The following is a 13,572-nucleotide window of genomic DNA, read 5'->3' as shown; positions in this document are numbered from 1 at the left end:
AATTTATGGAAAATAAAAATTGTTTTTACAAGGAAGAGACGATTTTATCCAAAAATTTAGCCTAATATTTTGATATTAGCCTATTTAGGTTGTTTATAAACTATTGAAATAAAAACATGCTTTGATTTATTTATCAGGACAAGTTTAGGTTTATCATCAGGACAATGCCTTATTATATTGTTTGTTTTTGTCACAATGTGCTTGGCATTTAAGTTTACCCATCTCCAGGAGGTGAGAGGTTGAAATTCTCAGGGTACAATATATATGTTCATCAATTTCTGAGAAAAGTAGGCTGTAACCTTGCTGACCTTCAATGTCATCAGACTGAACTCTAAGTTTCTTAGTCCCTGTGGTGCTTACACTTTCTAAGATAAATTGGGACAAAACAACACAGGGTAATTGAATTGCTGCTCCAGATACTGATACTTGCATGTTGCTGTTCTCCCCTTCTGTTATAGCTGCCCAATCCTGATGCATTTGTGTGGTACCAGCCTAGCCCAGGGGATGAAAGGCGATGAAAGTAAACCAGATGTGCTGATCTTGGTCTCCTCTGTCAATGATTTGTCTAGAAATGAGACTGGGACCAGACTCTGGCCAATGGAATGTAATTGAAAAATCTGCTAGAGGCTTCTGGGAAATATTTTCCTCTTTGCTAAGAGGGAGGTGCTGAGGAAAGGCCATTATTGTCTGCCCTTGTCTTCCTACATTTGAATTTACTTGTATGAGGATGGAGCTGCAGCAACAGTCCAAGGGTGGGAAAGAGGAGTGTGAGTTGGGGCATCTCTGTTTTCATATCCCTTTACAACACTCCTCCCACCTCTCCCAACAAGCGCATGGTTGCTTGTTTCTCAGTTCATTGAAATTGAGAGATTAAGGATTAGGCCCTTTATAAATTCCCAATAGGTTTATTGAGTTCCAGACCCCCATTACATTCTCTGACAAATTAGCCTAGTCACTATGTTTGCATCCCTTTTATCTGGTCTGAAAAATGATGATACAGATAATATTTGCCCTCAAGTTTCTTATTTGTAAAATTACAATGATAAAATCTACATGCTATTGTTATTGGAAGGAATGTATTAAATTCATTTATTCAACTCATATTTACTGAGTGCCTATTGTGAGCTAGATATTGTGTTTAGCACTGACAATACTGAATGAACAAAGTAGACACAATCTTTGGCCCTCATGGAACTTCTGATCTGGTAAAAAGGACAGGCAAAAAAAATTAATTGTTAAGTAAACATCACAAGAATCAAAAGTTGTAATAATTGAAATGAGCTAAACAGGATGGTATGGTGGAGGAAAAGGAGTAGGGCAGGAATACTACTTTAGATAGAGTATCCAGAGAAGACCTCCAAGAGGTGATGAGATTTATTTAATCAGAGAAGGTGCAATGGAGCCCACCAGGGAAAGGAGAGGGAGCAAGAAAAGAGATTTTGTAGCAGATAAATAACAAGAATAGAAGTCTTGAGATAGGAGCAGCTTGCTTATTCTAAAAGAAGCGAGAAGGTAAATGTGGTTAGAATGTAGTAAATCATAGGGACAGTGGCAGGAGGTGAGATTGGAGGGAATGGCAGGTCATGTAAGACTTTATAGGCCATATTAAGGAATTTTGAGTTTATTGTAATTACAAAGGGAAGTCTTTGAAGATTTTTAAGCAAGGGGGTGGGGGACATAATCTTGCAGGATTTAAAAATTAAAACTAAATTTTGTGTGGAAAAGGTGTAGAGATATTCAGAAGGAAGAGACTGGATAGGAAGCTACTGTAGTGCTATAGGCAAGCAGTAGAAGAGGCTTAGACTGGGAGAAGTGATGGTAGAGGGAAGGGAAAGAAGTGAATAGATTAAAGACAAATTTAGAAAGTTGAATGAACAGAATTTGCTGATGGATTAGGTGAGGGAGGTAAGGAAAAGGAAGAAGTAAGTGATATCTTCCAGATTTTTGATTTGCAGAACTGGAAGGATGGTGGGACTACTTTCTAAAAGGAAAAGACTGGAGAGGGGAGGTTTTAGACTTGGGGTGAAATTCGACAGTCCGGTGTAAATTCTTTTAGAGATGGCTATGAGCCATTTACATGGAGATGTCAGGTTGGTAGTTGAATATGTGTCTATATATAAGTCTAAGCTGGTATATCAGTTAGCTATTGCTGTGTAACAAACCACACCAAAAGTCAGCAGTTTAAACAAAAACTATTTTGTTACCTTGTATTTTGTCAAGTTGGTGAATTACCCTGGGTTAACTGAGGGTCTTGTTTGATCTCACCTGAGTTCCCTAGTGCATCAGTAATTAGCTGTGAGTTAGCTAGTTGGCTTTGTTTCTGGAGGTTGATTGATTGTCAGTTGGTGGGCTGCCTTGGGTTTGTTCATATGATAGAGGAAGTGTTCCAAGAGTTAGTAGAGCCTTAAGTTCATAACTGGTACACTGTTACCTTCCCAGAATTCTATCGACCAAAGAAAGTTATTAGACCAGTCCAGGTTCAATGAGTGGATAAATAGATTCTACCTTATGATGCAAGCTGTGGCAAAGTCACATTACAAAAGGGCATGGGCACAAAGAGGACATTAACAGGGGCCATCTGTGCAACTGATCAAGTACAGTGCAGGTTATGATTTGAGAGTCTTTGGCATATAGGTATTATTTAAAGTCATGGGAACAACTGAGCTCAACTAGAGAGGAAGTGTAGGTGATGAAGACTCTTAAGGATCTCCAGCATTAGGCCAATGAGGTTGGGGCCAACAAAAAGACTTAAAAGTTGAGACAGGAAATAGAAATATGTAGAGCACATAATAATGTTTAATAGACTGAGTCTCAGTATAGCTTATATTCATTTATTGAGGTGTCCTCCATCCAGGGCACTTAGCTAGCTCTGTGGCAGGAAAAAATGAGGTATAAATCATACATTCTGCATCGTCTTACTATAAAAACCATGCAGAATGTATGATTTAGTGGGAGGGACAGCCTCATGCTCGCATAAATTAATAACAATGTAAGACAACTATACAGGTGTTTTTCAAAAGCCCATCAATAGGAATCCTTCGGCAAGATAGAAGTCAACTCTTTGTGAAAAATTAACCAAATCATACACTTATTATTTGTGTAATCTTCCATGTGTTCAATGCACAATAAAAAATTTAAGAAAAAACACTTCAACCCTCTGGGTTATTGATACCTGATAATGATTCAGTTTAATTAAAAATACTGTCTTTTCATAAGAACTTACTTTTGTTATACTAATTTCAATATATGTGATATATTCTTATATATTTCAGGACCTAAATTTAGAACAAGAGGCGAGAATTTAAAAAGTGACTTCTTTTTCCTTATAAGCAATTAAATCATTTTGAATTTAAAAATGTTTTTATCTTAAATGAGCTCCCAATACGTGAAAGGAATTTAGTTCTCTGCCTCAGCATGCATTGTACTTTTAACATAAGAGCAAAAGAAAATTCAAACAGAGGACAGATTGCTTTTTGTTATAAATTTATGCTAACAAAAGGTAAGAAGCCTCTTTTGAATAAGACAACTGAAGAAAAAAATTGGGATAGTTAAAAAGAGATGAAGAGCTTGCAGGAATTTTTTTTTTTTAAAAGGCCAAATCAGATAGGGGCTCACTTGGAAAGCTAGAATGGAAATAAATTGGCTGGGTCAAAAAAAGGGAAAACAGCCTTTAGAAAATTGGCTATAGAAATAATCATAGAGTCTAAAGTTGGTTCAAATGGTTTAGGAATGCTGGTGGAGGGGGAGTACGTGACAAGCCAGCTCAAGTCTCAGGAGACTTGCATCATGATCTTTGCAAAGCTGAACTAGAAGCAGTTCTCTTAACACTAACACAAGCAGAAAATTAGTAACTGTATATTCATGGCATGTGAGCTTGGTCAGTGACTGAACTCTCACAGAGCTGGCTGAGTAACAAAGGCACTTAGAGCTGAGGGAGATTTGAGGACCCTCAAATCAGATGAGGAAACTGAGGCCCAGAGAGATTAAATAATTTGCTAAAGGTTATCTGAAGGGCTAACAGCAAAAAGGTACAGGACTGGTCTGAGTTAATTACCTCCAAGTCTAAACAGAGAGGCTTGCTGTGTGTTTTAGGTAAACCATGCAAAAATGGACTTTGTAGAAGATGCAGTTGGTGAGGATTTTTTTTTTTTTCCACGTTGGGCAAAGCCTGTGACCAAAAGCAGTGGGAATGTCAAAGGAAGCGATTTACTAGTACCAACATTTCTGTATAAATGACTGTGGCACTTAAAAAAAAATGGCCACAGATTCTTTGATATGCCTTTCACTGAGAGTTTGAGGGCCTGTGCCACCTCCCCTGGATCTGGGTGGGCTTGTGTTTGCCACCTGAAGAAGAGAGTGGGATTGGGAAGTAAGCCTAGAAGCCAGGACACCTGTTCAGAGGCTGTTACTGCCGTACAGAATCATGGCAGCTTGGACTGTGGGCATGATGGAAAGAAGAAATCCTAAATACATTTTAGAGGTGGAATTAACTGGGCTTGATGATAGAATGGATATGCAAGGGGATCTCCTTGAGCAATTAAATGGTGCTAATTTCCCTAATGGGAAAAACTAGGCGTAGAGCCCCAAAGGTCCATTTTAGCTATGTTCCATTTGGGGTGACCATGAGCTATCCTACTTTCTACTGGTGGTTGGATGTCAAGGGGGCAATTGGATTTTATGCCTGGAGTTCAGAGGGGAGCTCTGAGCTAGATAAAGAATTTCTCTTATTACTTCAAAATTAGTTTTTTTTTTTTAATTGAATTAGTCTTTTGACATAGCTCTGTTGGCCTTTCTCCAAACCTGTGAATTTCAATATTCTCTTGGGCTTCCCAATCACTTCAGTTCTAGACTTCTTCACACAATACCAGGGTCTTTTTCCTCCATCTGTGTTTTTATAGCTGTGAAGATTTTCCTCAGCCTTCCCTCTTCTTTTGTGAAGTAAAGCAAAGGCTAACCAGATTTCTGAGCTCTTAGCCAGAGCATCAGAAAACACACACACACACACACACAAGGTCTGTACCTTAAATGGCTCCACATTGCATGTTTCATAGCTGCCCCTCAGAGTTCAGGAGGACCACTGGAAACTCAAAGTCTGAGAAAAAGGTGGGGCCTCTAGTCAGGTTTGCCTATAAAATTCTATAACCCAATGTGGCAGATAACATCCATTATTCAGTTTATAAAAGCCTCAAGGGATGGTTGCTTCTCCAGATCTAATAACTTCCCCTGGGTCTGTAGGGCTGCGTGGTCCCCTGCTCCAGAATCTATACTGTCCTGCTCTCAGAATCATCATGATTTTCCCACAAGGTCATTTCTAGTCCCTCAAGCTTGTTAGCCTGACCCCATTAAGTCATAGCTTTGGAAAGATACACCTGTTTCACTCCATTCCTCAGAAATCATTTCCGTCATTTCTGCAATCTTTGTGATTGGCCCTTGTCATAGAACATCAAAATGGTAACAAAAGTAAGAATGGAAACTTTCCTGTAAGATAGGCCACACATCCATACGTATCAGCTACAGTTCTGGATTCCTGACCTTAGGACTCAAACGATAGGGCAACATCATGATCAGAAGGAAAAGCAGCATCTCTCACAAATGGTTAAGGTCACAACTCTGGGGACAGACCAAGCTGAGTGTCTGTACTCCTAGTGTGGATCTTGACTGGCTGACCTTGAGCACAATCACTTAATATTTCTGCTAAATGTCCCTTTCATCTAGGTTGTCGCAATTCTAGCTCATCTTTATCTTTCAAGTCTTAACTCAAATGCCCCTCCTCTCAGAGGCCCCCTCTGCCTGCTTTTTCATCTAAGGAAACCACCCCCATCACTGGCCAATTATTTCCTTGTTCTTTACTGTATTTATTCCCTTCCTTGTACTCATGATAAGTATTTGTAATTTCCTTGTTTCAGTGTTTGTTTATATGCTTCTTTAGTATTCAAGTGCTACTTTATCCCTAGATCAGAATAGTTGCTCAATTAATGAATGAAATGCCTGAAGAAGTCCAAAATCGCCAGCTAGTCTGGTAAGAAAACTCAGCCAAATTGATTATTTGGTATCCTCTGCCAAGCACTATCCAATAGAAATATAATGCAAGTCATTTATGTAATTTTAAATATTCTAGTCACTGCATTAAAGAAGTAAAAAAAAAAAAAACCATGAAATTAATCTTATAAATGTATTCTGTTTTACCCAATATATCAAATATATCATTTCAACATGTAATCAATATAAGAATTATTAATGTAAAAATTAGTTATTAATGAAACAATTTACATTCTCTTCTTTTGTAGTAACATTTTGAAATCTGTTAAGTATTTAATACTAATGGTACCTCTTAATTTGAATGTTAGCTTTTCATAGGAACCCCATGATTTGTATTTTGATTTTATAAAATTTATAATTGAAAAAGAAGATTCACATACCCAAGTTATTACAAAGATGCTTAAACATTTTCTGATATCAAAACAAGTATCAGATCTTTTATATTTTTTTTATTGAAATATAGTCAGTTTACAACATTGTGTCAATTTCCAGATTTTAAATGTAACTAGAAATAAATTAAAATGAAACAAAATTAAAACTTCGGTTCCTAATTACAGTAGACACATTTCAAGTACTTAGGAGGGGCTAGTGGCTACCATGCTGCAGCTCTAACACATCATGTCGAACTATTCTCATCATGTTGTCTTGTGGACACATATCCTTACAATCAGATTATGTTATTCTAAATGGGAGAAGGGAAAGGAACTTGTACGCATTAAGTGGAGGTGTTTGCTGAGAGCTTTGGCAGGTATTTTCTAAATAACTGTTCACACAAACCTATGAGGCTGGTTTTATTGTCCCTCTTTTACGCATTGGGATACTGAAAGATGAGAGAGAACTGGCTGCAAGTACAGAGCATCTTTCTCTTTCTTTTTCTCTGGTTTCTGAATGAGAAGAGTCAGCAAAAGGGCATTCACCCTCAGCTTTGTAGCCCACCCTCCCCTGTCTTTCCCTGCACTACCCCGACCTCTTGAGAGCACACCCAGCTTCTGCTCAGAGGTAGGCAGTACAATGCAGGCTTTCTGATTTCCATTCCTTGCAGATCCGGGGAAGACTGGTCCCAGGTGAGGCCCTTTGCCCAAGGAATCCCACTAACTTCCCCCTGCCCCCTTGAAGGGCACCTGAAGGTAGTGCTCCTCCTTGAAAGTGAGGAGAGCACTGCCTATTTCAGAGCCAAAGACTCTTCAGAGAAGAGCCAAGATCTTTCTCCATTGCTTTATGGGAAAACTCTTTGGGTTGGGATGGTCTCTGGGGAGGCGGAGAACAATTGGACAAAATCATTTAAACTCTTTGCATTCTTTAACTTGGACAAAATTCCTTCTCTCCTTCTCTCCAAAACAAACTGAATACTTAGAACAAGCTTGAGGTGCCCAGCCATCATCTGTGTTTATGTATTCAGTTTCTTTAAAGGGTTCAGGGAGGGAAAAAAGAATTTTGATAAATTCTCATGTTTAAGATTACTAGTTGCACCTCAATATCCCTTTTCCTTTCTTCCTTAGTGATAGAACACCTTTTATTTGGACACACGCTCCTCCCCTGAGAACAAAGACTACATTCCTCAGCCTTCCTTGTAGCTAGCTGTGGTTATGTGACTACATTTTGGCCAATGCAGTGTAAGAAGAAGTATGTGAGGCTGAGGGGAGTTTCCTTAAAGAAAGAATCTCTACCTTTCTTCACTTCCTCCATTGTGTAGGCTGGAATGCAGAGTCGATGGCTGGAATTTCAGTATCCACGTTGGATCATGAGGTGAAGGCCATATGACAAGAATAATGAAGCAACAAGACAAGAGAAGCTTGAGACCTTGGTATCAAGGAGTGCAGACTCTGCTCTGGACTATCTACATCTGGATTCTCCTTATGTGAGGGGGGATACAAATTTTTATCTTCCTTAAATCATTATTATTTTGCATTTTCTGTCACATGTATCTGCACCCAAATCAAATCTTCATATACTTTTCAAATGGAAGACCCTTATGGGAGTAAGACTTCTGCAACATCAATGGCCAAGTTAATAAGACTAAAAATTGACTAAAAGTTAAATGGGAGTTCTGGGGCCCCACTTGACCTACTCATTATTAAGCAGGTCTAATCTCTAGGCCCATCATTAATATTTATTCAGGATGAAATTTACTTCCATTAGGTCCTTAGCCTAAGTATGGAACCAGAGGATCTTCAAAGCATTTTCCAGATTTCTTTTTATTTTACTATTTTTTCATACTGATATTTCTTGATTTTTTTTATTCCCTTTTGTTTTACCCTCATCTACTTTTTTCATGCAACATTTCTAGGTTAGACTTTCCAATGCTATTCTTCACAGAAATGCAGAGTGGTACTTATTCCCAGGGGGAGCATTTTTCTGGATCTGGAAGGATGGCCAAGGGTTGAACAAAGGAAAGGAAAAGACTGGATTTCTGAACTGTCAGAAAGTTATTTATAAAATTTTGCCCTCATTACCCCAACCCTGGTTAGTAATGCATAATATACATATGCAAAAAAGTGCCTGTGTAGGGAAAAAAAAACTGGAAGAAAGTGCCCAAGTTGCCCACGCTATAATTTTTTCATCTTCTGTACTTTTGAATTGTTAGCTATTTTCCCTTAGAATGAGCATTTTTTGTTTTATAATCTGAGAAGTGGAAATAACAACATGTCCATAGTCAAGGGGTGTTAGTGATTATGAGGTGAAAGAAGCCATGAAAATGTTCAGCTGTGCCTCTGTCCAAAGGCATTCCAAGCCCAAGACCACACTCTGGAAAACTTAACTCCAACTAGATCCTCCCTTGTGGCTTCTGGGAACTTCTCTTTTGCTTAGTCAATAGAGGGAATTGTTGCTGGGTAAACAGTAAGAGGAATTCTGTGCCAGGCTGGGGCCACCTGCAGGCAGAATCTCTACAGTCTTCTGCCCAAATACTTGTTCCACTTTCATTTTCTTACCACATTATTTTCTGAGCTTCCCAATTCCTCTTACTCCAGGCATTTCACTTTTCTCCCTTCTAGGAGCTCAATTTTCTGTCCAGCTTCCTGGTTATTGGCTCGAAATTGGCGATTACATTCGTGGACATAGGTTTCCCAGCCTCCTTTTATCCACAGCTTTGATTAGTGACCTTCTACACTGATTCTGGGACATGGTCATGATATGTGTTTGATTAATGAGACAATAGCCATCTTTTTGAAAAGTGCATGCTCATTTTTACTTTCTCTCTTGGATCCTTGTACCATCCAGAGAACATGCCTGAGCTAGCCTGCTGGAGAGATGTGAGAGACATGTGGAGCAAAGCCAAGTCATTCCAGCTGAGGCCACCCTAGACCAGCCAGATGACAATTAGCCCAGCTGCTGATGGTGGGTGCCTGAGCAACCCCTGCTAAGATCCATCAAGACTGATCCAGGGTTGCACAACTTCCTAGTGGAACCATAGGCTGATGAGAAACAACCAATGGTTGTTGTTTTATGACATTGTTTTGGGGTGGCTTATTACATAGCAACAGCACACGTCCTTCCCCATCTGCCCCCTCTTCCCACTGCCTTATCACAACCAGCTCTGCCATTTACCATCTATGGGACTATATCAGTTAGTCTTCTCAGTGTAACTAACCACTCCCCAATTTTTTGGCTTAAAACAACAACCATTTATTCATGATTATTCGTGAATCTCTAGGTCAGCTATAGGTTCTGCTGATTTGGGTTGAACTTGCCTGACCTTGGTGGGTCTTGCTCAAGCAGCTGTTATCAGCTGGAAGTTTGGCTGATTTATTATGGCAACACTGGGATGATTGGGATCTTTCGCTATGTGGTCCCTCATTATTCAGCAGGTTGACTGAGCTTATTCATGTGATGGTCACAGAGCTCCGGGAGTACTCGAGAGTGATGAATCCTAATGTGAAAGTACATTCCAAGCCTCTGCTACATCATGTTTGCTCCATCTCATTGGCTGAAACAAGTCCCATGGTCAAGCCCAGAATGAGGGTGGAAAGATGCTACCAAAAGTTGTTGATACAGAGTGGCATGAAAAAGCTGGGGCCACTAGTGCAATTGATCCACGATAGCTACGTCCTACAGATCCCCTGGCTTCTCTGAGCCTCAGTTTCCTCCTTCAAAAAATGAAGGTAGCAATTCTAACCTGTTATAGGTTGAATGATATATAGATGTGGAGAAGTCCTAACCCTTGGTTCCTGTGAATGGGCCTTATATGGAAATAGGATCTTTGCAGATATAATCAACTCAAGATGAGGTCATGTGGTGGGGGGGGTGGGGTGGGCTCCAACCCTATGTGACTAGTGTCCTTATTAGAAGAGGAAAACAACACAGGAAGACAGAGACATGTGGAGATAGAGGAAGATACTGGTATGGAAGAGCTGCAAGCCCATAAACACCAGGGATTGACAGTCACCACTAGGAGCTAGGAAGGAGCAAGGAAAAATTCTACTCACAGACTTAGAAGGAACATGGTCCTGCCAACACCTTGATCTTGGACATCTGCCCTCTAGAACTGTGAGACAACACGTTTCTGCTGTTTTAAGCCAGTCGGTTTGCAGTACTTTGTTACAGCGGGCCTTGGGAAACTTAACAGAGAGCCCCACTCCTCCGGCAAAGCTTTTATCCAAGTATCAGTGAGAACAGTGACTGCTGATGGATGGACTGTAGCACTGAGTTTTTCTGAGATAATGCCAATCCTACTTCATATTGGGAGGAAGCTCTCCAGGCAGGGATGAGGTCCTGCAGTTGCTGCAGCGCCAGAGCTGCCTTAGATCTCTGGTTTTAGAATCTTTGGTGTTTCCAAGGGAGGAAAAGGCCAGCACCGCTCCTCTTCCTGTTGGCCTCCCTCCTGATCTGTGGCTGGCTCCCCACACCTGCCCCAACCAGTCCTGCAGGGCCGGGCATGTTTCCCTTTGCTGAAGAAGACCCGAGCTCTGATTGCTGGCTTTGCTCCCATGTAACTCTAGCTCTGCTAACATTCCAGGAAGACACAGGCTCAATTTAATCACCCTTAACCTTGTGATTTCCATGCTGTGTCCTCCATGCAGACTCTAATCATGCAGGGAGCTTGATTCTGGCCATTCCAGAGGCAGTAGTGGTGGTTTTTTGTAGCCAAACCCAGGCAGGGAAAGTCTCTTTTCTCCTGTAGGGACGCTCACATCTCCCTAAGCATTTTATGGGGGGTAGACCCATTAGAGTGCCCCCAGAATGTCCATATGCCTTCCACCTCCCCAACATTGCTCACTGTGTTCTCTTTGACTAGACAGGGCTTTCTATGATCTCTACCTGTTGAAACTTAGAGAATCTTTTTTTTTTGCAACTTTTTTTTTTTTTTTTGGTGGGGGGAGGTAATTAGGTTTCTTTGTGTATTTTCAAATTAATTTTTAATTATTTAATTTTTTAGTGGAGGTACTGGGGATTGAACCCAGAACCTTGTTTATGCTAAGCACATACTCTACTACTGAGCTATACCCTCCCCCAATTTTTATTTATTTTAATTTTTTTGGAGGGGAGGTAATTAGGTTTATCTAGATATTATTTTTAGTGGAGGTACCAGGGATTGAAGCCAGGACCTTGTGCATGCTAAGTATATACTCTACCACTGAGATATACCCTCCTTCCCTTTTTTACAACTTTAATCTAACTAAATATTTTTTTGCCACATGTTGCATTATACTGTCTTTTTTACTGAATTATAATTGACTTACAATATTATATTAGTTTCAGATGTATAGCATAGTGATTTGGTGTTTTTATTCATTACACAATGACCACCACAATAAGTATAGTTACCATCTGTCACCATGCAAAATTATTATTGACTATGTTTCCTATGCTGTACGTTATATCCCCATGACATTTATTTTATAACTAAAACTTGTACTTCTTAATCTCCTTCACCTATTTTACCCATCCCCTCCTCTCCCCTCTCCTCTGGCAACCACCAGTTTGTTCTCTGTATCTACGAGTCTGTTTCTGTTTTGTTTTGTTTGCTTGCTTGTTTTGTTTTTCAGACTCCTCATACAAGTGAAATCATACAGTATTTGTCTTTCTCTGTCTGACTTATTTCATTTAGCATAATACCCTCTAGGTCCATCTATGTTGTTGCAAATGGCAAGATTTCATCCTTTTTTGTGGCTGAGTAACATTCCACATCTTCTTTATCCATTCATCTATTGATAGACAACTAGGTTGCTTCCATATCTTGGCTATGGTAAATAATGCTGCAGTGAACATATCTTTTCAAATTAGTGTTTTTATTTTCTTTGGAAAAATGCCCAGATGTGGAATTGCTGGACTGTATGGTAATTCTATTTTTAATTTTTTTTTTAAACCTTCATACTGTTTTCCATAGTGGCTGCACCAATTTACATTCCCACCAACAGTATATGAGGGTTCCCTTTTCTCCACATCCTCACCAATGCTTATTATTTTTTGTCTTTTTGGTGACAGCCATTCTGACAGGTGTGAAGTGTTATCTCATTGTGGTTTTGATTTACATTTCCCTGATGATTAGTGATGTTGAGCATCTTTTTGTGTCTGTTGGCCATCTGTATGTCTTCTTTGGAAAAAATGTCTATTCAGACCCTCTGCTCATTTTTAATTAGGTTGTTTGCTTTTTACTTGAGTTGTGTGAGTTCTTTGTATGTTTTGAACATTAACCCCTTATCAGGTATATTGTTTGCAAATATTTTATCCCATTCAGTAGGTTACCTTTTTGTTTCCTTGATAGTTTCCTTCAATGTGTATAAGATTTTTAGCTTGATGTAGCTCCATTTGTCTCTTTTTACTCTTGTTTCACTTGCTTGATGGGACATATCCAAAGAAATATTGTTAAGACTGATGTTGAAGAGCATACTGCCTATGTTTTCTTGCAGAGTTTTATCATTTCAGGTCTTACATTTAAGCCTTTAATCCATTTCAAGTTCATTTTTGTAGATAGTGTGAAAAAGTAGCTCAGTTTTATTCTTTTACATGTAGCTGTGCAGTCTTCCCAACACCATTTAGAGAAGAGGCTGTCTTTGTGCCATTGCGTATTCTTGTCTCCTTTATCATTGATTAATTGACCGTATAAACGTGGCTTTATTTCTGGGTTCTCTTCTATTCAATTGATCTATATGTCTGTTTTGTTTTTATTATTACAGCTTTGTATTATAGTTAGAATCAGGGAGTATGATACCTCTTGCTTTATTCTTTTTTTCTCAAGGTTGCTTTGGCTATTCTTTCTTTTGTGATTCCATATAAATTTAGGATGTGTTTGTTTAGGATAATTTTGTTATAGGTTTGTGAAAAATGCCTTTGGTGTTTTGATAAGGATTACATTGAATCTGTAGAATGCTTTGGGTAGTATGTGTATTTGAACAATCCATGAGTATTGTATATCTTTCCATTTATTTGTGTAGTTTTCAATTTATTTCATCAATGTCTTTAGTTTTCAGAGTACAGGTTTTTTATTGGTTAAATTTATTTCTAGATATTTTATTCTTTTGATGCAATTTTAAATGAGATTACTTTCTTCATTTCTTTCATATAGTCAGTTATTACTGTATAGAAATGCGACAG

The 13,572-nt window shown here is 39.0% G+C and overlaps 1 long non-coding RNA gene across 1 annotated transcript in view; it reads left to right on the top strand.

Moving 5' to 3' along the window:
• Positions 1 to 13,572, top strand: part of LOC116147488 (uncharacterized) — a 124,152-nt gene that overhangs the window by 20,228 nt on the left and 90,352 nt on the right. The gene's annotated exons all lie outside the window — the stretch shown is intronic.

Source organism: Camelus dromedarius, chromosome 18 (genome assembly GCF_036321535.1).
Source record: "Camelus dromedarius isolate mCamDro1 chromosome 18, mCamDro1.pat, whole genome shotgun sequence".
Classification (NCBI taxonomy): Eukaryota; Metazoa; Chordata; class Mammalia; order Artiodactyla; family Camelidae; genus Camelus; species Camelus dromedarius.
This window is presented reverse-complemented; position numbering and strand designations above follow the sequence as displayed.